A 22,336-nucleotide genomic window follows, 5' to 3' on the forward strand; every position below is an offset into this window, starting at 1 on the left:
GTGGCAAATGACCTGCACTTTTTATGATGCAGATGATTGTCCAACAGGATCTATGTTGAAGCCACTAGTGTAATTGAATTTAGGAGCACAACTGCCTGGAAATGTTTACTAGAAACACCACTCTTGGGGATGGCAGTAGGTTTTGGAATTTTCTCCTATTTTCGTAGAGATATTTAAGCCTAAATGTGCAATTTATCAGAATATTTTACAAGATACTCTTTTATTGTCCAATGAAATATTTAAAGTGTGAATTAGATCTGTAGTTCACACAAGTCCCCAAGAAATGTACAGGTTTATCTTAATTTGCACCAACTGAGGGTCTGGTTGTATGAAAACTCTCTCCTTTCCCCAGTTTTATATATTAATTTGTCTCTTGAATCAGCTCACAACAAAACCCTACAGTCTATATGCTCCGTTCTGTAACTTGTCAGAGATTTTTGTACATCTGCAGGGAAACATTTCATAATCTAGGCATTAAAGCTTACTGATATGTACTTTATGGCTTACAGAAAACTCTGAAAATATGTTTCAGGGTAATGTTTATTTGGATTTAAAATAAAACTTGTGCAGAGAGAAGTCATAAACACTATCTACTCCTACAAATTTGAATCAGTTACTTAAGAATTGTCTCTCCCAGATTATCTAGGGAACTCTTTCCTTAAAATGATTCCTCTTTGAAACCCGAGTCTGGGTTATAGTCCTGCTTTAAGACACGGGAGCCTGGTCAGAGACAGCTCCTTTCAGCCACTACAGCCCTGCAGTGACACCAGTGTCACTTCACATGGAACACATTTACTGCAGGTGTGAGCACTCTGCTCCAGAGAGACAAAGTCCTTAAGTGGGTCCTAATAACACACTGTAATTTTCCAAAGCAGAAATACAGCTCAAATTCTTGCACTGGATCAAGACAGGCTGCTGGTCCCTGGGCCAGAACTCTTCAGCTAAGGAAAGTTTCACGGGTCTGAGGCAGTTTATATCACTGAGGAGCTGGGCCTATGTTTTTTCAGGCTTATTGAAGACTGCACACATCCTTCTATTTGCTGAGTATTTTTATTAATATTTTTTACTTAATTCCTGCTCTGTAAATTTTAATTTCCAGATCTCAGGTCTCTGTAATCAAATCAAAACTTCATTATCTAAGCAGTATTGGTAATGCTCAAAATCTGTAACCCTAATCCCACAGTGTTGTAGTAGGTGATTTTAATTATTTTTTCTTTAAAATTCTGATCACATTCAAGAGCTTTTAGTGAAAAAAATTCCTGGAAATAAGACAAAACTGTCTCAGAATAATCAAAAGCTAGAAGAATAGAAAATTGAAGTATATTATTTTGAAATCCTCATGAATTTTAATCCAAATTTCATCCTGAGGTGGCTGAGCAATTAATTTTGTAGGTATGCTAATTATTTACATATTTTCCTATAAATAAAAGAGTTTAGACATCTATCAACGTTTTACAGAGCTGTATTCTGTACATTATGTAAACAATGCAGTGCTAATGCTACTTCCCTCTCTTTCAACCTTCCCATTGGTTTTACATCCTGACATTTTAAAAAAATGTAAATGTTAAAGGTTACCTACTTCTATAGGGAAGTCATTTGCTCTACCATTCAGGGTAAAGGCACACCATTACCATCTGAAATATTAAATCACTACCAATTCATACTATGTGGGAGTTTTGTAGAGCAAATGGATTTCTCACTGATTGCCACTGTTACTTTCAAAAAAAAAAGTGCATGTGATGAGTGGAACCAGCTTGGGGACCCTGCAGTGCAGTGAGAGGGCTGGCACTTCAGTCCTGCAGATGCACAGTTGTTGTCTGCCACACATGTCCACCAAAAGGGAGAAGATAAAGTTTAGCATGGTGGGACTGGAGCTGTGCACACTGTCCACCCACGTTCCTGGCTAACAGCCCAGCTGTGGCCCACCTTCCCTGTCCTTCAGGATAGCTGAGAGCAGGATGTCAGTGCTGCTGGACAGGCTGTGGGGAGTACACGCTGCCCTCTCTGGATCCAACCCATCCTGACAGAGCCACGGAGCTTCGTTCTGTGTGGGGAACTGAGCCTGGCTGGGCTGCTGCCCCTGGGTGTGCTCTGGAGCTTTGCCTAAATCCACACTTCAGCACAGGCTTGTGCATAAACAACACTGATGGTGAACAAGCTGGGACTTGAGAATCAGCTCAGCTCTACATTTAAGCAGTGCTGTGGATGCCACATACTCAGCTTGAGAATTCCCTTTCACCTTGTCTGGAGCAAGGGGTGTACACAGCTGCACAAGGGAGTCCAAGGGCTCCAGAACCCACTGAAGTCAACAGAGGCTTTGGATTTTAAGTTGTTTCTGTTCCGTAACTGCTGGAGTTTTTGAGATATGCAAACCAGAGAAGCCCACAGACTTTCCATAAACAGTACGAGAAAGCTACAATCCTTCTCTAACCACATCTTACACATTCTGTGTATTACTGCAGGACACAGAGTCCCACTGGATGTTATTTATTTCTAAGAGTATTTCCACAGACTTCCCTGACTTAAGAAGCCTGTATGCCCAGATGCAAAGGCAAACATTGCTCTTTGTGTGTAATGTTTGCTGAACTGGGCTCTAATCAGCTGTCTGCCTCCTTTTTGTTCCATTTTGTTTCCTTACAAGTGTACGCAGTATCAGATGTCATCTAGTTTTTGTACATATCTAGCAAAAAAACATAAAATCTCTTACTGGATTACCTTTGCTTAATATGACATATACCAAAGCCTTACACAGTCAGCTGTTTGTTAGATTTATCGTCCCTTCAAAAAAAAATCATCAATACCTGTGAGATGTTACTTTCATGTGGATTTGTGCATTGAGAAACTGTTGTCTGATAACTTAAGCATAAAGTAAATCTTCCTTAGCTAACAACATCAGAAACAATTTCCAACAAAAGCTTCTAGGAAATATTCAATTCACTGTACAAAGATTCATTTTTATCTCTGTATTATACCACTGATGTGCCAAATGGGAGCAGAATTGCCTGCACTGATAGAACAACATGCTCTCCCCTCCTATGGTAGGCATTTGCTTTATTTTTCTTTCCTGCACTCTGGGCAGATAAAGGCCATGATATTAAACTGTTCTGCCATCTCGTCATACTTTGTTGGTTACTGTTTAAAATATAGCAGATGTAGCTTCAAAGTGATATGAGAATGCAGTCTAGTACCTAAGAACAATACACATCCCTTACTGAAGGCTATTTATTGAGGAGAAAGCATTTCACACATCTGTGTGTTATACAGAAGATGCTTTAATAAGGTTATTGTATTTGCCTGTCATATTGTACTAGCTTTGTACTGGAAATAGTCTTATTAAAGAGAAAGACTGTCTTTTCTATGACCAGGGTCTTTGATATTTAGAGAAAGATAAAACAAAAAGAATGAACTGCTCGAGCATTTCTTTGACATTCTGACATACTATTTCCTAAGCTGATGCTCTTGAGGTGAAAGCTAAGAAAAGCAGAGAATGAAATGCTTTGCCTTTTCTACTCCCTAGCCAGTAATAAGCCCTTTCATAATCAGCAACAGTCAAAGATATTCCACTCCATCAAAACCAAACACAAGTCATCCCCTGTGGAGCCAACAAGAATTTTCAATTTTCCACCCTTTTAGTACAGGTGCTTTTTATGAGCAACTTCGAAGACTACTCAGTGCTCAGCCATCTGGTCATATCCAAACCCCCAGATACTTTTGTCTCAAAGGCTATTAGAGAATAGTTTTAAGGCAAATGAAAAAAAAAAAAAAAAAAAAAACAAAAAACAAACTAGGTGCAGCATTCTTTATTGTGAACTGTACTGTGACATGCTGCTCTCTCACAAATTCAGGTACGTCCCCTCCTGAATTCTAAAGTGAGTTTCATCCAAGTCCTTCATTTTCCAGGATGGTGGCAACCAAGGGAATGAAGCAGAAAAAATGTGAGGATCTTCAAGGCACCATTAGCAGCTCCATTTTTGTTCATACACATGCACATACCACCACAGGAAAAGAGATTTTTACTAGGAAATACATTCTTTCTTATACTCAAAATGAAGTCTTTTGCAAAAAGTGGTCGTAGGTGTTCCACCTTGGATTAATGTTCCATTTCCTCCAATATATCTCTGCATTCACTGCTTTTATCTGTCCCCAGTTAATTCTCTTTTCACGGTTTTCTCCTCATTTTCTCTTTTACCATCTTTCTCATTTTTAAAACATTTTTTGCTATTGATTTTCAACCCTAATTACAACCACAACTGTGCATTTTATTTTCTCTCACACAGCAGGTGAAATTTCATCACTGACTACAGTGAACTTGCACTGATGACAAACACAATGGACTACAACTGGCAGCAGCTCATTTATCAGCTGTTGCCATCAACCCATTTGAAATAAATATAAATGCCTGAGTGCAAAACAAGTGAAAAGTTCATAGAGCAGGTGGATAATAACTTCCACATCCTGAGCTTCAACAGTCTTTTTGCATCTCATTTTCTGTCAGCCAAGAGAAAACACTATGGTATCTCTCATATTTCTGACCAATCATTAGGATTTGAAAGCAAGCACCTGACACCACCTTTTCTCATGCTTATACTTTTGTCACCTTTCACCTGTGGAGTTGGTTCTAACTTTTGCTTCAAGCTGCCCTTTCTGATGAACTTTGCTTCCAAATAATTCCTTATGTTTTTAGGGTTTGTTTTTGTATGTGGGTTGGTTTTTTGTGCTTGGTTTGTTGTTTGTTTGGGGTTTTTTTAAGTATAGAAAAGGTAACAAGAATGGCAACAATACTGCATAAAGGTATAGAATAACCTTTTACACAGAGAGAATTAGGATTTTTCAGAATGGAAGAGTGATAACAATCAATGGATAAGGTGGAAGGCTATAAAACAAAGAACTCAACTATGAACAATTTTTTTCCTCACATACCAAGAATTTTTTGGTGTACCCATGAAGTAGCAAGCTTAAAACAAAGAACAAAGAGAAGTATTTTTTCCACCCAGTACAGAACTGAATTGCAGAGGCTCACTTTCACAGATTGTTTTAGATGCAATATGTAAAGAGTGACAAAGTCACAGAGTAACTCCAGTGGCTGCTGTAAGCACAATGGTAAAAATCCTACTCTGCTCATGAGAAATGCAAACTGGTGTTTGCAGGTCTGTCTCTATCTGTCCTCATTCTTACCCTTCCTTAACTATCAGGTACTAACTACTATTCTAGTAAGAATATAAGATTAAATGGACCTTTGGTGTGGCCCGGGTATCTTCTTGTGTTAACAATAAAGCTGCAATGTAAACCTTTTGATTTGACATTGTTTACTGGAGAGTGGGAGGAAGATGTTTTCCCACATTCAGCACTGGCCTTACACGATCCAGATCCACCCCCACTGCTGTACCTGGAGTCACTTGCACATGAATCTGCCTTGTGAATCATGCCTAAAAAGCATACACCACTTGCTTTGCACTGAAGCGTACAGATAAAAAATGTTTTTGGGGGCTGGGTTTTTTTTTTTCTTTTTTTTTTTTTCCCAAGTCTATGAGTGGATGCTTCAGTTGCTTGCAGAGATCAGACACACAGCAGAAGTGTTTCCTCTCTTAATGGTCTGCTATCTTTAGAATATGACTAAGTTTCTAATTTTTTTCCCCACCCACTTGCATAGCTCAATACAGCTGAGCAATACTGTAGACATAGCAATGAAGATAAACGACATACTGAAAATATTTTTTTACTTTAAAACTGACAGAAATGACATACAAATGTCTGATCCCAAAGCCAGTATCACAGATCTATTTGCCTTGCCTGCTGAAACCAAACTTCAAGTAACTAAAAAGCAATAATTCCCTTTCTTGAAAACATTTACAATGAGATTTCATGTACACCATGGCAATAAACATAATGTAGTAACAAATTGCACTGTTGTCCAGAATAAACTAACCTATATATTGCTCTGAATGTCTCTGTCAGGCACAGAGACATGCCTGCTCTTTTCAGTAACATTCAGGTTGTTTCAAACTGTGATCCAGTCAAGCCTCATTTCAGCAGCTGTCTCTTGAAACCTCCCAATACAGAAACCTTCTTCTAGAGACTACAGTGTACACAGAAATTAAGTTTAATCATGCTTAAGATACAATGCTTATTCTTTGAGGAGTCTTCTTCTCATACAGAAATAAGTTTAAATCAAACACTTGTTACTCTGGATTCAATATTTTATAAACACTGCAAAGTACATTTACAGACATGAGGGAAAGATTCAGGAAAGTGTAAAAGACTACATGTTAGATCAGCTCAGCAGAAATATATCCTATTGGCTTAATATGTATACACATATGCACAGAAAAGAGCAGCTTCACAAAACATACATTTCAAGCTGCTCTGCAAGTAACTCTCTATTTAATAATAAGATAGGTTATGCAGTACCCTTATTTTATGATCAACATTTATCCTATATTTTGCACTCCACACTTGTAGATACATGCTTGAATTAGTGTGAGACAAATGGCATAATTTCAGATCCACTAAACCTTGGAGACTTATATTGTCATGCACACACAGCATGCACTTTACTACTACCTAGGAAGCTGTATCTCTTCACCTCCTCCTCTTTTTCAAAAGAAGCCACTTCTGAATAAATGGGATAAATAGCCCCCAGGCAGATACTTAGAAATCACAGCTAAAACAGGCCCTGGTTTATCTGTAGGCAGCCTCAGTGAGGTGGGTGCAGGGAAAACCTGATCTCACACAGTGCAAGGCAGCTGAACAGAGCTAACAGAGTGGGCAGAGCTGCCCACTGTGGTGCTCCTGCTAGGGAGAGCCTCCCTCTTCCCACAGGTTTATGAGGCAAGGGTGAGAGAGACTTTCTCAACTGATCAATATCAGGCAATATCTAAAACAATCACAGCCCTCAGAGATGCTCTGCAGTGACTTGGGAAGCTCCAGAAGCAGCATATTCTGCACAAACTCCGTCTTGCCAGGCTCCACTCCAGCCTGGGGAATTTTGGGGTTTGTTTTGCATTTTGCTTTTTTCTGGTTGCTTTTTTTTTTTTTTTTTTTTTTTTTTTTTTAATGTGCTTATTCCACTTCTGATCTGGAGAGCAAAGTTTCCCCACAGTACAGTGATCCTCTGTAGCATCCATGTGCCTATAAACATTCTCATGACATGCATGACACAGACCTACATGACGGGACACTGCCCCTTCTGTGTCCAGCAAATGAGGCCAACTACTCCTTCATCAGGGGAAATTTCTGTACTGTGCTCAGCCTAGATCCATGTAGGAACTGCTCTGGGAAAGCAGTGAATCCCCTTTATCAGGTAAAGGCATGCTGCAGACATCCCCATACCAGCAGCAGCCCCACTGCAGCGACTGCCCACGGAGCATCCTGTTCACTGTGCCCTCACAAAGAGGAGAGAACATTTTCTTCAGTCATGCTAAAATCACTTTCAGGCTGCAGTACATTGGACAAGAGTACTTGTGAGGAGCTTAATGGCTGATATTTAGGAGCAGCAGCATCCTTAATAAGAGCTGCAATGGTCAAATGTGAAACCTTCAGGAGCCTCAAGCCACTGCATACTGCATACAGCAGAACCCTTCCTTGTACTGCTGGATCTGGGAAGGGGCAGCTGGTACTGCCAGGTACCACAGGAGAACTCTGTGCTGCAGGAAGAACTCACTGTTCTCCATGTTAGGGCTACTACACCTAAGCTGACCAAAGAACCCAGCCCTGGACAAAAGAAATACTGAAAAAGTGTGAAGTTTTCAAACATCTTTAAAGCTCACTATGATGCTGACATTTACCTCATAAACATTGTGGCATGTGTTTCAATATGAAATTTGCTTGGTAAGATGGAGAAAGAGAACAAAAAAAGAGGAATGCTAAATAAAGTGATCTCTAGGAGCTGAGCACTGAATAAATCCTATGTGTTGTCAATGAAGTGGCAGTTTTACAATTAAAGTATTTGATTTTCATAGATCTGTTGCAGCAGGTCAGAGGAGAATAGGAATATAAAGTTTGGGGGTGGGAAGTCACAGAAGGAGGCACAAAATTTTCCCTTGCAGAAGCTTAACATTCATTTTACAATTGATTCACTGAACAGAAGCATCTTGCCACAGCAGCCACCCACGTAATGATGACAAAGCACGGTGAGTGCAGTGATGATGGCACAGCACAGTCAGGCAAGACACCTCACATTAGCCATGGGTGGCTAATGCCACTACCCCAACACCCGTACTCTGAGTTTTGCCCACCTTCTTGCTGGGTAAAAACAAGTTACTTCAAACCTCAAGGCAAGGAATACAAGAAATGAATATGCATTCAAACAGGAGGTCTGTGTTCCCTTATGGATTCCCTTAGGAATATGCTTCCCGACACACTGCAAGGTATGTTATGCAAAGAGAAAACACTGACATTTCATATAAAATAGTCAATCAGGACTGTATCATAAATATATAATTTCATTTTCTAAAAACACTCTAAAATGACTGACATTATTCCCAGGAATTATTCTAGATGAAATTGTTCAGCCTTCCTGTCACTCGTGAAGGATGCAAGTGGTTAGGTTTATTTAGGACAGAGATGGACGTGTCAAGCCAAGACACAGGGTGAGCTGGAGGGAAACATTAATGCACTAACGCTAACCTGTTTTTATATCATGAATCTCTCTCCTCAGTCCCCTCCCCCAAGTATGTAAATTGGCAGTAAATGACTGGCATTCACAAACGTGCCTCCAAGCAGGTTAGGGATAATTAGTAAAGCATGTAGACACCCTGTCCTAAGAGCCAATTGTGACAAATCCACAAAATAATGAATCTCTATTAATAGTTAATGATGTATGTCAAGAAGAGCCCAGACTTTGGGCTCTTCCCCTTTAAGCCTGTGTGTTATCCCCTTGTGTTTCAGCTGGTCCAGCTGAATGCCTCCCTCCCCATGTGCAGGCCTGCTTTGAATCCCAGCCAAGATGAAGTAATTGAAAACTGCCAGCCCGAATACTTCAGAAGTCTATCGTGGAACAAGATTCAACAAGCCTCTTCTCAATTTGTAAATATGTTGGAATATAAGTAGTAAAAAGGCTCTGATGTCAAACAAGTTTAAGCATTAGCCGTGTTCCTTTATGAGTGCTACAGCGGTGCTTAATGCTTCATACATTAAACCCTATTAACACTGCAAAGTTATTTCATCCCTGTGTTCCTCACACTGTTTTGCTCATAGATTTTTTGACACATATTTTTTAAAATCATTCATACCATTCAGTTACTGCAGTGATGTATATGTATTGATAGTTTTAAAGTCATATTTAGAGGTCTAGGTTCGCAAAAAATCATATTGGTATGATTTTGCTTGACACAAAAGAAAATTAGTTTTAGAAAGAACTTGTGTTTTGTATATTTTGTTTCTAACATGGTAAGTTACATATTTTGCGTATATACATATTTATGACCCACTATGGGGTTGTTTGAACATACTAAAATACCAAAGTAAAACATAAACAAAACATAAACCATTGCCATGTGAAGAGCGATCAAGACTAACAGTGAGAATTGAGATGACATTACAATTTTATGATGAATGTTTTTAAGTCCTCCTGGTTGTTTGCAACTTACTGGCTCTTGATGCCCAACTATTACTGACAGGCCATGTGCTGTTAATTGGACTGAAAAAAGGACTTGCTCCAAAATTCATCACTCTTAATAGCTTAGCCTCTTTGTTGTCTTCACAATTAATCTTCTTGGTACCAGAAAAGCTGAAAGAGTTAACTCTACACACAGTGGATCGCCAAATTTGAACCAAAAAATTTTAACCCAAACTTCTTGGATGTGTTGATCCAGATCAGTGTCAGCTTATGTCCCTCCCTAATTATTTAGAAGAACAGCTGGTAGAGTATTTGTAATACTTGATTCCTTGTGGCATATATAGGAAACATGGGTTTTAATTTGATCTCACAGAAAAGGCAGAGTTTTAAAAGAGAATTGAGGTGATTTACTGTAATCAGTGGAAGAGCAGTGCAGCCAGCAGTGATAAAGAACAACTTTCAAATTATCTGATTTTAACATGACAGGGTCCCTCTGAGAAGCTTTTACACCCTCTGTTTAAAAAGAATAAGGAGCCTATAAAACCTAAGCAAATGTTTCTGACTACAGCCCCTACCTTTGTGAGACAAGGTTAGTGAATCCCCATCCTTTATTTGCCTTTCTTTGTTGTCTCTTCAGAGACACATCACTGCAAGTCATCGAACCCTACAGAACTATCAGAGGTAAAGAGCAGCTGAGGGTTTGAAAAGTGCCAGAGCATTAATTAGCTCAGAATTCCTCACTCTCTAGATACAATGAAACTTACTCAATCACAGGATGATGTGGAAAGCCTAATAGCAGCTTTATAGTTAAAGCACAGGAGTGGGAGGCAAGAAGTGCAGGTTCTATTCTTACTGCCAGCACCTGTGTGCAACCTTCAACAAACCATCCGTTTTCATTGCTCATTTTCTCTGTATGCAAAGTGGGAATAATTGTGCTCACAGGACTCTTCTTAAGCTAACTTCATCTCGATCTGAGAAGCACTTTGGGATCTTCAGGTTACAGGAACCACTGAACTGTAAAATATAATTTAAAATATGTATTTTACTGGATGTGCTTAAAATAAGTATTCCCTATGCCAGTGTAAAGAGGAATTTTGAGTGTGGGATAACAAGTCTAGATAATTTAGCTGTTACCTTGAAATGTAAAAACGTTGTTTGCAAAGGATTTTTCAATTCAGCAGATGACTGTAAAGCAGCACTTCAAACAGCTTTGCCCAGAATATCTATTATTAGTAAACAACTGTGCCTTACAGGATTATTTGCAAGACTCTGCATTAGGTACACTTGAGGTAGGCTTCTGAAAATAGAGCTTCAAACATGTTAAAAGATAATATGTGTGCACATGGATAAACTTCTACATTTTCTACAAACTTGCATTTCTGTTCTAACAGAAACAAAAGTAATTTCAAAAATGACATTCAATATCTGACACACTTTTATGCTCAGTAAAGGTGCTACATTGCAGAAGAACAAAGCATGGAGCTGGCCTGGCTTTGGCTATTTCCTGTTTAGTCAGAAATAGCTGTTGGAGTTGTGTTTATGTCTCACATCACATCAGCAAACAGCAATTGTCCCTAAACACATCTGTCCAGTTGGTCCCAGATGTAAACACTGAAAAGTTCTGTTCTCTGTGACCGGTTTTGGGAACTTTATGTAGGAAAGAGCAGTTACTGTGTGAGGACTCCTAGTAGGACTGGTGACCCTTGTCAGACTTTTCCTTTCAAACAGATGCACAGATTTGTCCACTAAAATCATGTTGCCTTGTCTTCATTCATTATAGTGCACTGGAGCTTTGGTGCTCATCTCAGCGTTTTTTGCTAGGGCCTTTCTACCCACACAAATGGTAAATATTTAGTAAATATTTGTTGTAAACTTCAAACATAATCTACTTTGAGAATTCAGATTGTTAGCTAAATTAAAAAGGTATACTCTGCATGCAATCATCAGTCTGACTCCAAGTAAACTGGGGCTCAAAGCATGTCAAAGTCATAAATTCTTAAGGTCAGACAAAGCCTTAGTCATTAACAAGAGCACAATAACTGGAAAAAACAGTATTATTTGAATTTGACTTCCAAAATTGAGAGTGCTGCAACATGAATTCATCTACATCAATTGGCAGAAAATATAACAACAATCCTCACTTGCAACAGCATCCTTCTTATCTCAGGACTTTTATTAGAGAACTCTCCTGAAGATTTTCCTCTACTGATACTCTACTCAAAGGGAGTACTAAGCCATGCCAGGGAGTACAACAGGAAAGATATGGCAGCCCTATTTTGATAAACTAAAACCACTGCCTCAAAGTTTATCTTTACTACTTTTGCAGGAATGTGATTGTATGTTACTAGTGCTTGGCACCAAGGGACATCTACTGCCACCAAAATTGCTAGCAATAGACAGAGACCCAAATCTACTATGTCAAGGTAAATGTAAGTTGTAAGTAAAGAAAGACAAGTTACATTCTTTATCCAAAACTACACTTTACAAGCCTTGTTATATAAAAGCTCTCACACTGTATTTCCACCTGACATTTCCAGTGTGTTTTAGGATTGCCCTTATTTCTTTTCTTTTCAAGTCAAGGGACAGACAAATCGCCACACAGGACAGACCTGCAGCACTGTTGCAGTGTCAATAGGTATGGTGACCCACTGTAAGGGCTTTCTCCATTTTTGCAGTGGAAAAGCTCCAAAGACCTCTGCCAGCAAACATTTAAGAAAGCAGCTGAATCTTTGCCTTTGCAAAAGGAGAATAACAAAATTACCCAAAGACAAGGTAACAGCTATGCCTTTACTTTACACATAAGCTGACCATGCAGGGACAGCTACCAGCATTCTCCTGTAAGAAACCTCTAGAATAAGCTGTTATTTTCAGCCCACAAATAGCACACAATTTCCAAGGCTACTTATCTTCTGCAAGTTAGTCTCAGCTCTTTCCAACACCCCAGAAAACCCTGGCTGTGGAGCCTTTCTCTGCCTTTTCTTCTGCAAAAGCTCCCAGTCCATAACCCCCTCACCCCTTCCAGGCAGGCAACCTGTTCAGCCTGCCAGCTGGGAACAGACCATAGCTGATTTCCAGCACCTCTGCCATTTTACAGCCTTGGCCAGCTGTTCTTGCAGGGCTTTAAAGACCAGGAAACTGCCATCCTGCTCACCATATAAAAAGAGGATATGCCCTCACTGTAGGGGAATTACCAGCTTTGCTGTGCTTGGCAGAGCACACAACCCAAACCCCTGTAAAACATTTGCTTTACACAAAAGCAAGCTGAGAATAGAGAAGTGGAAGCTGTCAGATATGCCTGAATCAGGCACACAGCATTACCTTCATGCAATGTGACTTTGTCTCATACTGAAATAGGGCACAGCTGAATTTGTAAATAGCCTAGTATTCACTCCTCTGTCCTTGTGTAAATTAACCAGGGACCTTTTGAACAACAATTCTGTGTCCTCTGCAATCTCTTCTGGAGGCTCCATGTGGAGCCACCTTGTCAGGTGACTGAGATCTTCCAACTCCCATACCATGAAACATATCGGAGATGAAGGCAGCTTGTAGCCAGTGGTGAGCTACGGTGATATCAAAATATGGAAGCACCTACAGGAAAGACTTTTGTAGATACTTCTGTGACAATTCTATGCATGATTTGATGGCGATTTAAAAATTAAACTACATGGTAAAGTTTATTTGCATTATTATCTTATATAACGCTTTCCTTTGAAGTGGAATATTAAGTTAATCATTTTGGGTTCAACTGTAATAGAATCTAATCTGGGCATCTGCAGTCCTGACTATTAGCTGCTTTTATGATCTTGTGGATGTTGAGTTGAGCAATAATAAAAAAGTGTTACAGTATAAATATGTATGTATTTCCTGGAAAATGGATGCAGTCACCAGCCCTATTTGTGTTACTGCCCATGAACCAGCCATGTTCAAGGTCCCACTTGTACTTACACAGCAGAACTTAGATGTCTCTAGCAGCTGCTCAATGAGAGTGGTTTTGTTGAGAAAATGTAGCCCAAGCTTCCCTGCTAAATGCCATTTATTTTATTTTTATTTGATTTTCCCATGCCACTCATGTCCTTGTTTTGCCACCTGCTCTATCTCAGTCAGCATATAATTTATGAAACTCTGTAAGAAGGATGGAGACAATCTTCCTGTTACAGTTCTGTACAACATGAAAACAAAGTGATCCTGGGTACAGGAATGCAGCCATAGTATGGTTTCAAACTAGATCTGGAAAAAATCTGACGGATTTGGTAACATTGAGATTTCTAGGTAGTTTAAAATGTGTCCATTTGTTTTTGCAGTGCAAATAGTCACCACCAAGAACAAACGGTTCCTTGAAGTTAACAAAACGGGATCAGAAAGCTGCTGCTCCTGTTTAAGTCATTTGGAATTTTGCCACTGGTACAACAGGGCTGAGATTTCATGCTGGGATCTAAATGTGAATGACCAACCCCATGCCAGAGGGGAAGCCACACATCCTTTTCTGTTTTGGTAGGCTCAATTGCAAAAATAGGTAAAAGCAAGACCATGCAAAAGTCACTCCACCTCAAAGGTGAGATTTCCTGAGGAAAAAAAATGGTCCTGACTCTCCATTAGCAGTGATGTGTCATGACTGATTTTGGTGCAGATGCAAAAGAGGGCAAAGAAATGGATCTAACACATTTTTCAAAAAAACAGGACTTAGAGGCTTCCACTCAGATATCGTGAGATGCCAAGTTTCTGCTGACTGTGCTTAATAAACATGTTCTCCTTGCATTTGTCTGTGCCAAACCATGAACACTTAAAGTAGTTCTAAACTTTGTCTTGATAGCTATTTTTCTTTTTCTCATTCATACTCTGACTTATGTATGATTTATAATGTTTCTACTGGGAAAGTTTCATATGCAAGTAAGCTTTCCCTTGTGAGAGTTTGTACATTACCATTTGGAGGCATCTTTTTACTTTTACTATAGTAATATTTCCTACATCGATTTTAAACCTCATCATTACTGGAAATTGTCTAGGTAATAATTTTAAAGATGTTAAAGAGCTGCTGGTATTTCATGCAAAAGCCTGAGAAACATTCCATTAAAAATTGTGCTGGTGATAATTCATCCAAAGGCACACTTTTCTAGTCCCCCTCTTTTACTGCAGACTTGGCCACCAGAAGTTACACACTTGATTTCTAAATACATGATTGGCCCCAGCTCCTCTTGTTTGTATTTTCCCCAGAGGAAGATGCTGAGTCAGACAGAGATAAAGAAAAGAAACTTCTAACACATCTAGTCATTCATCGTGTTCAATCCAAAATAAAGAGGGCTGGGTTGCAACTGTCTTTGAAGCTTTTTTTTTTATCAAAATCCTGTAAAAACCTCATATTGAGACTTCACACAAACGGAAAAGAAATAGCAGTTTTACTGGTACCAATGCAAGATCATCAGCCCCAGCTCATGTTATGCAATGAGCAAAAATGAGATGGCAACAATGAGGAGAATTTTCACTCCACTGAAGACCTTTTTTCAGACATTTTCTATTCATAGTTACCCTTATTATTACTTGTTTTCAGTCACTATTCACACACTGGGCATAAAGCATTCAACTTTTTATCTCTATATATTTTTACCTACCTATTACTTTCATAGGTATAACAAATTAGCTGCATTTTCATTCAGTTCTTTCACTAGCATGTTGAATTTAAACAGACAGTATTCAGATTACATGGATTAATTAGATGTTTTATTCAAAAAAAAAACCAGGAAAATGAGTTGCAGAGTATAATATAAAACACAGCAGGCTTTGACATTCTGCCTGGAAGCTGTTTAAAAAAATAATAATAATTAAGAAGGAAATGAAGAGTACACTGTATTCTGTGCATAAATAAGATATTAAAGGCAAATATTTGCTTTTAGATTATAATGAACTCAGATTTACACCAAAAATGGACTTGAGATGTTAATTTAGCTAAATATGATCTCTAATCAGTCATTCCTCTTGCATCATCTTCCATGGCTATGCATAATTATAATAGAGGTGCTCATACTGTAACACAACCTTTCACTGTAAGCTACAGCCTGAGGATGTTTTCTCCCCTTATCCTTGAATCCCCTTTGCACAGCCCTAAGCCCCATCACACATTTGGAAGGAACAGTTCAAAAACTAGATGGAGTATAATAAATTAATCTGGACTTAGTGGGTGGATAAAAGGTCCAGCAGGGGTTTGTTACAGACCCTGGGGACAAGAAGAGAGAGGAAAATGGAATACTGCACAATGACATTAGTAAGGCAAACAGAGATAATACTCTGTGTGCATGTGTCTGTGTGTGTCTGCAGAGTGCTGGGGGAAGGGTGGCATCAGTATTCTCAGCCTTGAATCATCTTAATGTAATAACGATTGAGTACTGCCAGCCTGCTTCCAGAGAGCCAAGGAAGGAGTGTTTCTACATCCGCCCTTAAATTATCACACGCCCCCAAATCACAGCCACAAGAACTCTACAATAAAAAGCAAACGGCGTTAGCAAGCCTCCATTCTGAACACTCCTGGGAATTGGAAACCTTTGTTCTCTGACCAGATCTACCCAGAGAGGGAAGGTGTGCACAGCCTGCATCAACTTATTATGGTGCAACTTTTTAATAGGAGATGCAAGAATGAATTCTTGTGCTTTTGAACAACAGGTAAACACAAGTGTTAGAGACCATAAACTAGGTTTGTCCTGATACATGCTCTTACATATAGTGCCACATCAGTGTTTAGAGCTAAGGTGGCAGCTGCACTGTGTTGGCCAGTGCTACCACCTTTCCAAGGAAAGATTAAACAATAAAAATGCTTCTGTTCTACCCATAAGTTGTGAAATGGGCTCTCCTTTTCACACAGACTTGGACTTCCTACATGCTATGAACCATCTTCAGGAAGAACATCAAGGTAAAAGTGTATAATTTCATAAAGGAAACATTTCAGAATGCAGAGAAGCACACAGCAAAACAGAGTGCAAGGAAAGAAAGAGGGGGCTCAAATGGATTGAGAATGGCATTGTCAGAAGCCTACAGACCAACAGGTTTGGAAAAGTAATTTCTGATGATCCATTTCAAATTTCTACCTAAAATACGAAACATATGAAAGAAATATTCCTGTCTTGAATATATATTCATCACAACTCAACATGCAATATGCACTCTGAAACTGAAATGAAACAAAACTAATGTAATTGAAAAACATGCCTAAATAGCAGCTGCTCTTCATTTCCTTTTTCCATACCTACTGTATGCAAGGGTTTGCCATAGCTCATGCAACTTGGGCCATTACACATTATATCAAAGACTATAGATGCTAGTGCTTCCCATTTTACTTTTCCAGCAGAATCCTGGATGACATCTTTAGGCATGTACAAGGAGAGGGAGATAGATATTGTACCTTCTGCTCTACTGGTATCTGAGAAAACAAGCTGAAGTGCCTTCTACCACTCCTTGCACTGACCAGATCCTCCTCTCAGCTCTCCTAGAGCTGTTGAGGAAAAGCAGGGACTTGAAGGAGGTACTCCTCCTCGTACTCACTCCACATACATCACTCATACTCTCCCCATATCTACTTTTTTCTAGAACAATTCTCCCAACACTACAGACCTATGCTTTTTGAAGAGGAGTTTCCAATTTTGAGCCTAGCTTTAGTTTAAAAACATCTTTTTTTTCCTACATTCTCCCAAAAACTGCATCTGCAATGGAATCTTTAGAGTACAAGAATTATGTGTGGTTACTGGCTTCATCTCTGCTGGATTCCCAATGGTCTATTTTTATCTCATGATCTCAGAACAATTTGGGATGTTGCACAACAACCAACAGCTCTGATGCAAAGAAATGGTAGCAATGCAGTTTTTCAAGTTAAAAATCTGGATATGATGCTGGATTTGCAACATTTGACTGGCTGAAGATTGTGAAAGGAAACAGCTGAAGTAGAGTAAAGGATATTACCAAGAAAAGTACCCAGAAGAGCTAAAAGTTAAAATAAGGTCAAGGTTATCAGGTCTTTAGCAACATCTTACATATAATAAAAAATATGAAGATATGTAATTATCTGTAATTAACTGGACAGTGGAGAACATTTCCAGAATATGCAGAGAGAGTTCATTTTGAAGTCAGAGCAACTTTCTTCATCTGCTGGGGCTGCATCAGTCTGTTGCCAGAACGTACTCAATGCTGAGTATCTCTATTCCTGCATAACTCTTATTCACAAAACACAAAAAGAACACAAACAATGTTCTTCCTTTAATCTGTTTGTATGTTTTAGATAAAGCTATTCTGGTAGTTTAAGACTATTTGTTCAGATTGCACAAGCTATTCAGTGCCAGAGTTATTTAAATCCTGGGAAGAGGTACTGCAATAGATAGAAATGATGTATGAATAGTACATAAATGATGATAATGGCAGGGCTGATTTAATAAATGGAAACTTTAAGCTGAAAGCATGAATGAGAAGGCCTTGGATCTCCAGCTCCACTGATGTGGAACATGTGGTCACAAAAAACTGAGAGCAAATGCTGCACATTGCTCTGCCCACATTTATCGCATGCTCTGAAAACTGGACACTGTTGGATAAGTTACTGGAGCTGCCACCTTGCAGATGATACTTGAAACTGACAATCTAATCATCTGCAGCACTTTTTGTAAAGAATAAGGAATTAGCTATAGTGAACTGGCCTCATTTCAGCCTGCATAATTACATCCTGCACACCTATGATTACTTTGCCTTTTCTTAGGGGAAAAAAAGAATATGCTCTTCCCTTGCTGTAAGCCTTTTGCCTAGGAAATCTCAGCTACAGCTGTAATCATCTTGTGCTTAAGTCGATACCAAACTTTTAAATTTGCAATGTTCTTTGAGATCATTTATTCTAAATCTTAAGATTATTATTGCAGATGTCTCAAAGGACTACATATTCCACCCCGCATGTTCCAATAATGAGGCATGACGAGTAAACTGAGTGTTTGGTTTCTGATTCCTCCCCCTTTTTTGCCCTGCCCATTTATATGCTTTGAAAACTGAAGTCATAACACTGTCGGAACTTTTTTTAGTGGTTTAATAAACATTACATGCTTGCACTTGCTTTGCATTTTAATAGCAATGCAGTGGCAATAAGACACTTCCACAAATATAATGCATGCAATTACATAAGGTTTTAAGGGCGAACTTTTTGTCAGGCATATATACACACACATTTTTAAAATCTTTTGTTCAAAACCTAAAAATCCTCTCTCATTTTTCACTTTCTCATTATGGGTACCTGACTGCCTTTTAGGTGGGATTTGAAGGGCACACACCACTTGGAGCTCTTAAGAGCCAGATCTTTGTGACTGTATCACTATAGTTAGCTTCAGTGGAAACTTTTCAGTGGTACCAGAAGAGTACCTATGGAAGTGGTCACATGGTTGAAATGGCAGTTTTTAATCTTTCTTTTTCTTCCTTGAGGACAGTTCCAACACAAGGAATCTACTCCCTAATTTGCATATATATATATACAGTTCTACTTGATTGTATTTGTATGTTTCCTCTTCTGCCTTCTTTTAACTACTTCAGTGCTCTCCTATATTTCAGTATACACAGCAAAATGCAGCTTGACTGTGTTCAGGGTGTGCTGCTGCCCTGGTGTGCTGTGTTTCAATGTGGTGTGTCTGATGCTTGTGACCAGCAGACAGATGCAACAGAACACTCAGGAGCAACCACTGACAGCATCAGTGCTAAGAGCAACAATGGCCAAGCATTGCTAACACAAGGAATTTGATTCAGGATTTTCAAGTCCCAAAGTATTGTAATAGCCTGTCCAGGGTTTTGGTTTGACCCATTTTAAATATCTTGCGTCTATTATGCAAGTAGACCTTCATTAACCTGCCCTGAAGTTCTTAAAAATTAAATTTAATCTCACTAGAAAAGATTCAAGTAGTAAAGTGGTAGTTTTAGTTCTAAGGGATATAACTTATACTGTGTTATGCTTCTGATTTTGGACTATCACCTCTCTCTCTCTTGCCAGGCTCAGGGTGCCATTCCACTCATTTTCATTCAGAGGAAAATTGGATGACCAGAAATAAAATTAATTCCAGAGTCTGGCTCAAAGTGCATTAAAATAAACAAAAGGACTCATATTAACTTTAGTAGAATACCTACAATGTTTAGCAGAGCACTACAGTTAAGCCAAAATATGCATATAGTTTTAAAGGAACAGCTTTAATATTCCATGCTATACTGACAATATTTAATCTATGTTTATGCTAAGCAGCATAACTTTCTTTTATGTTTTAGATGTCCACATTCATAAATTTACAGTATAACACTGTATTTTGCTTTTGCATTAGGTTCAGCTAGACTGTTATCCTGACAAACATTTTCAAAGATTTTTTACTTACTAAGTCAAGAGACTACAATCAGAATTTTTCTGCTACATACCTTCACTGGTCTAGGGATTATAGGCTTGAGCAACTTACATTGTACAATAAGCTGCCAAATGAGATGAGGTAAAACAGTAACTCCACAAAAGGATCTAATTCAGTGTACTTACTGTGTGCTAGCATTAGTCAGTGATTAGGTTATTAAATCCTCTCTAATTATTATTTGAAGCTTTTCATAAATAGCTTTTTGCAAAATGGATCTTATCTAAAAAAATTAATTTATTGGATGTTTACAGGCTTAAAAAAAGTGATTTCATGATATAAACCCAGAATTACTTCCTTTTTAAATAAGCCAAATTGGTGCTGTAATTGAGATGAGCATGCTATTTTTTTTCACACAATAATCTGATATGGGACTTTCTTCTCTCAAGAGACTTGCTTGATCTGCTCTTTATAGACATTCAGTCTCTGTAAATATGCTTTTGGTTTCTTTATCAGTAATAGTATTAGACCTGAATGCTTCAGTATACAGTATAATGGGATATTAAAGGGCTTTCTGTATATGTTTTAGACAAGCTAGTCTAATAGAAAGCTAGTCTAAGAGATAGAAAATCACATTGCTTTCTTTGCCTTTTTTTTCCCTCTCTGTCATTGTTTGCCTTTTCTTCCTGCTTGTACTTTGCTACTGAACCATCTGACTATCTGTGTTGCCATGGGAAGGACTGCAATGCCATAAATTCAGAGAAAAATAAGTTCCTATGTTCATTTTTTCCCCCATTTTATTCTTAAACAATCATTAGAACAGGTTAGCTGCTTTCATAAGGGTATTCTGGCAGTAGAGGAGGATTGTAAAATATTCATTTCTGGAAAAGATACAGCAAAAACATTCTACTTGTTTCACAGAAAGGCACCAACCTACACAGGCAAAAATCCATGCTTCCCAACTTGTAGATACCTGACTGCTTGAGAAGTGAGCCAAATTGTGGGCAGTAATAGTCTTATGGTAGCTAATGTGAAATCCAGAAATGCTACAAAATTGAGTTAAAACATGCTGAATAAAAAAAAAGTGCTGGATGCCTCAGAGGATTTGTGATGTAATTCAGGAGTTTTCATTTTTCAAATCAATGGTTAAACACCCCACAGGCTGAAATTTGCCACCTTCTAAAATCTTTGAAGTGTGGCCCATCCAGAGGGAGCCCAGTGGCCTCCGCTCAGTTGCCAGTGCCAGCTCTCCCCACTAGTCAAAAGAGCTGCCTTATGCAGGCAGGCTCTCACTCAGTGGGCTCGAAAGGCAAAGGTCAGAACACCTTCCAAAAGCAGGTCCTCCAAGTACCACTGGAAATAACATACCCGGGTTTGTTCAACAGAAACCTCTTTGAGCCACAGACTAAAGGTCTTTGGACAATGGGTTCCTCAAGTCACATCTACTGAAGTAAAAGGGAATGTACCACCTGGGCACGGCAGAGGCAGAATCACACACTGTAACAGGATCCAACTTCCTCATGTAAAGACAGACCAAGTGCCTTTACATGTCAGAGTAGGTCCTAAATATTCAACACTGCAAGGGCCACTCAGCATCACCAGGCCATAGCCCCACATTACCTGCTTTTCCCATCCCGGATCAAGACTGGGGGCTCACACTTACTCCCTCTGGAATTCCAAAGCTCCAAACAGGCAAAATGAAGACCCTCACTGGTACTTGGCAATGAACACAACCTGGCCCTACTTCTGTCACTGTATTAATCATCAGTGCTGACAAGAGGAACAGCTCATTTTGACCAGTAAACAACAGAAATGTGATTCAGAAGATACAGGGAGAGCCGAGCATAGACTCACCGTCCTGTCTGCAGCCACATGCTAATCTCACGTTTGGCTGATGGCTGTGTGCTGAGCTGCTCTGTTCAATATTTTGCATGTTGATTGGCTTGTTATTCACTTCTGCCTCTGCTGGAAGCCAGACTAACCTGTGGGGGGAGTGTGGAAAACAATTACAGTATATTGAAATGGTCATACAAGTGCAGTACACTGCAATACTTTACATAATTTATTAGGTGTTAGTGCACGCACTGGCACTCACATGACAGAGATCTTAACAAGACCAACAAATAGGACAACATCTGCATTCCTGTAAGAACATTTGAGATGAAAATTTAACGTTAGACCAAAGCTGCACTTATTGCAGTGCAAACACTGCAATCAAGTGGTCTGCATTGACTTGCGATGTATTATGTTAACATGCTATGGTTGCCAGAGAAAAACAGAAATGTTCATTACAGCAGCAATTAATTGCTTGCTATTTTTGAAAATTAACAGTTAATATATTTTTCCAAACCAATCCAATTCAGTGCTACTATGAATTTTCATGCATCATTTCTTTATTTTTGTCCATATTGTGCACACAAGGTCAATTAACTGGTAAATATAATTATTTTAC

General features: G+C 38.9%; 1 protein-coding gene across 3 annotated transcripts in view; it reads right to left on the reverse strand.

Annotated features, from left to right (window-relative positions):
• The window catches only part of MAMLD1 (mastermind like domain containing 1), a 176,434-nt gene extending 154,568 nt beyond the window's left edge, over window positions 1-21,866 (reverse strand). For all 3 annotated transcript variants that reach the window (XM_068204982.1, XM_068204980.1, XM_068204981.1), the window contains exon 1: window positions 21,739-21,866. The gene's annotated coding sequence lies outside the window, so the exon portion shown is untranslated. The remainder of the gene's footprint in view (window positions 1-21,738) is intronic.
• Window positions 21,867-22,336: the final 470 nt, after the last annotated feature.

This window comes from Anomalospiza imberbis, chromosome 14, assembly GCF_031753505.1.
Source record: "Anomalospiza imberbis isolate Cuckoo-Finch-1a 21T00152 chromosome 14, ASM3175350v1, whole genome shotgun sequence".
NCBI classification, from domain to species: Eukaryota; Metazoa; Chordata; class Aves; order Passeriformes; family Viduidae; genus Anomalospiza; species Anomalospiza imberbis.